Source organism: Arachis stenosperma, chromosome 3 (assembly GCF_014773155.1).
Source record: "Arachis stenosperma cultivar V10309 chromosome 3, arast.V10309.gnm1.PFL2, whole genome shotgun sequence".
NCBI classification, from domain to species: domain Eukaryota; kingdom Viridiplantae; phylum Streptophyta; class Magnoliopsida; order Fabales; family Fabaceae; genus Arachis; species Arachis stenosperma.
In genome coordinates this window covers 39,904,111-39,907,635 of record NC_080379.1, presented here as the reverse complement: position 1 = coordinate 39,907,635, position 3,525 = coordinate 39,904,111, and the positions used below count along the sequence as shown (strand labels likewise).

Genomic DNA, 3,525 nt, shown 5'->3' with positions numbered 1-3,525 from the left:
TATATATATATATATATATATATATATATATATAATATATATATATTTCAAGCAAGTTCTATGAAAATTTTTCTTACTCAAATCAATTAAGGTGCCCTATAGATAGAAATCTTGAAAAATTCATTATTTTGACTAAGCTTATTGTGTATATATATGCAATAAGAATCCTAAAAACCTAAAATGAAATGTAAAAGTGTTGGAATTAGAAGTTTGTCACCCAAGATCGCCGAACGGTCGGACGACCTCCCCACACTTAAAAGTTTGCACCGTCCTCAGTGCACGCAAGGGAGAGCAAGGTGGATGGGTTGCTACAATTGATGAGCTCCTTCAAAAGGTTGTGCGGATGACTTGTTTGTTGCCCCATTTAAAAGCTTTTCCTTTCTCCCTCCTTGGTGGCCAACCTAAAATGATAGAAAAGGAAAGAAATATTAAGCCTATAACAAAGATATCGAAGCAAATAGAACATAGGCGGGGCTAATGCCAAATAAAGGTATGGTTCTCTACTACATGGTCGCTACAACATGTAGAGGAGGAAACAATAAGAGAAAATGGCATATCAAGAGGCACCAAAATAATGCAAGGAATCCTCAACAATTGAGTAGGAAGATGCAACACCATTATTAAAATGACTAAAAAAATGAAAACATGCTACAAAAACTAAATGAAAATGGGAAGAGTAGAAGTATGCGAATGTGATAAGCAAAAGAAAATGGAAGATGAGAAAAAAAACTCTTTTTTTTTACCGACGCGTGCGCGTCATGCATGTTTATGCGTCGATGTGTATATTGGTCGAAGGATGCGTACGCGTGCGTCGAGTTAGGCCGGAGGCATAGTGTTGGCCCAAGTCTGGCACAACTCTCGGGTAAAAGTACCGGGGGTGCAAATTGTGCAATCGACGTGCGCACGCACAGTGTGCGTGCGCGTGCATTGCGAAATTAAGATCATGTGCGCGTACGCGCAAGGTGCGCGCACGCGTGCATAGACTTGTGCCCTAGGCCCAATGTTCGCACAGTGCATGCCTGACTCTCGGGTTTTTGGCTGGGGTCGAATTTTTCGCATCCACGCGTACGCGTACAGTGCGCGTCCACGTGGGTGGTCGAAAAATGCTCAGGTGCGCGTACGCGTCATGTGCGCGAACGCGTGGATGGTGTTGTTTTTTTTTTTAAATTTTTACTATGTTTTTTGCACCAATCCAAGCATTCCAATCCTCCAAATAGCTACCCAAAACACCCTAAAACCTTATTTAACATGTTAAAATACTAATTAAACTCAACCAACTAATCTAAACATGAAATTAAACTAGTTCTACCAATATGTACAAAAGAGAAAATGAAAGGATTTTACCATGGTGGGGTGTCTCTCACCTAGCACTTTTATTTATTGTCCTTAAGTTGGACTTATGGGGAGCTCCTCATCAAGGTGGCTTGTGCTTATACTCATCTTGGAACTCCCACCAATGCTTGGTTCTCCATTGTGCCCCAAGATTTCTCATGGATAGAGCCAAGTGTTGATGGAGTTCTTCACAAGCTTGGGGCTCCCAAAGTTGATCCTCATGTATGCCGGGGTCCCATATCTTGTTTCTACACCCATCTTGAGGTTGATAATCATTATTAGTCCATCCAGGTGCTGAACAAGATGAATTCTCTATGAAGTGCCCAACAATCCTCCTAGACCCATCTATTTGAGCACTATTCCCACCTTTGTATTCAACTCTTGAAGTATCAACCAAAATGAGCCTTGATTTGCAACGCCAACCACGAAACATCTTTCGCTTACGCTTCATCCCACAAAGCATCCTAAGTTGACCATCCGTTTCAAGCAAGCCATACTCAAGTGGGACAATAAAGCTAATAGAAATGAATTTTACCCACTCAAGTGAAGGAGTAAATGACAACCTAGGCAAAGATGCTTCCAAAGATCTTGACAAAGCATAGCCAACCCTCGTTCTTCTATTTCTAGGGACTTCCACCTCTTCACAAGATCTCTTGATCTCAATCCTTTGTTTAACAATTTTATCTAAACCTTTTCCTTTACTCAAATCATAATAGGGAGGGTGAGAAAAATTTACCTCCTCAACGCTTTCAAATCCAGCCGGAGAAGGTTCTTCATGCTCAAAGGATTCTTCACCACTAAGACTTGATGCTTGATCTTCATCACCAAGGGAACTCAATTCTTTCTCTATCCCATCCAAGTCTTCATATGGAATATGCCTTGGAAGGTGTGCACTTTCCTCCCTAGCATCAATTTCAATCATCTTGGAGGGGTTTTCTTCAACTCTATGTTCCCATGGAGGTTCCGCATCTCCTAAGTCTTCTACCACTTCTTCCTTGTCTTCAATAATTAAAGCTTCCTCCAATTGTTCCAATACAAAGCAACTTCCCTCATTTTCCACCGGAGTTTCCAATCTCTCATTCATGCTATGTTCTTCATTTGATTCTCCACATGTAGCCGTGGGAGTTCTTTGAGTGTTCAAGCATTGGGAGGCTAATTGATTTGTTACTGCATCCAAGGCGGCCATGAAATTTTGCACATCCCTTTTCATCTCTTCTTGCCCTTGAACAAGAACACCAAGGGTTTCATCCATTAGAGATTGGGGTGGTTGGAAGGATTCATCATTTTGGGAGAGGGGTTCATAGTAGGAAGGTGGTTCTTCTTGGTAGAGTTGTGGTGGTTCAATGTTTTCCAATCTTTCCACTTGTTAAAGCCTTGTTGAGGCTTTTGTTGATCCTTCCATGAGAAATTTGGATGATTTCTCCATGATGAGTTATAGGTGTTTCCATAAGGTTCACCCATGTAATTAACCTCTGCCATTGCAGGGTTCTCAGGATCATAAGCTTCTTCAGAAGCTGCCTCTTTAGTACTGTTGGATGCATTTTGCCATCCATTCAGACTTTGAGAGATCATGTTGACTTGCTGAGTCAACACTTTGTTCTGAGCCAATATGGCATTCAGGGCATCAATTTCAAGAACTCCCTTCCTCTGAGGTGTCCCATTATTCACGGAATTCCTCTCAGAGGTGTACATGAATTGGTTATTTGCAACCATATCAATGAGTTCTTGAGCCTCTTCAGGCGTTTTCTTTAGGTGAATAGATCCACCTGCAGAATGGTCCAATGACATTTTCGAAAACTCAGATAGACCATAATAGAATATATCTAATATGGTCCATTCTGAAAACATGTCAGATGGACACCTTTTGGTCAATTGCTTGTATCTTTCCCAAGCTTCATAAAGGGATTCACCATCTTTCTATTTGAAGGTCTGAACATCCACTCTAAGCTTGCTCAGCTTTTGAGGAGGAAAGAATTTATCCAAGAAAGCTGTGACCAGCTTATCCCAGGAGTCCAGGCTATCCTTAGGTTGTGAATCCAACCATATTCTAGCTCTGTCTCTTACAGCAAAAGGAAAAAGCATGAGTCTGTAGACTTCAGGATCAACTCCATTCGTCTTTACAGTCTCACAGATCTGCAAGAACTCAGTTAAAAACTGGTAAGGATCTTCAGATGGAAGTCCATAAAACTTGCA

The 3,525-nt window shown here is 41.2% G+C and overlaps 1 non-coding gene across 1 annotated transcript; it reads left to right on the top strand.

Annotated features, from left to right (window-relative positions):
- The first annotated feature begins 3,178 nt into the window (after positions 1 to 3,178).
- LOC130972089 (small nucleolar RNA R71) lies at positions 3,179 to 3,282 on the top strand. Its single transcript, XR_009083288.1, has one exon. It is a non-coding gene; the product is annotated as a small nucleolar RNA R71 (small nucleolar RNA).
- Positions 3,283 to 3,525: the final 243 nt, after the last annotated feature.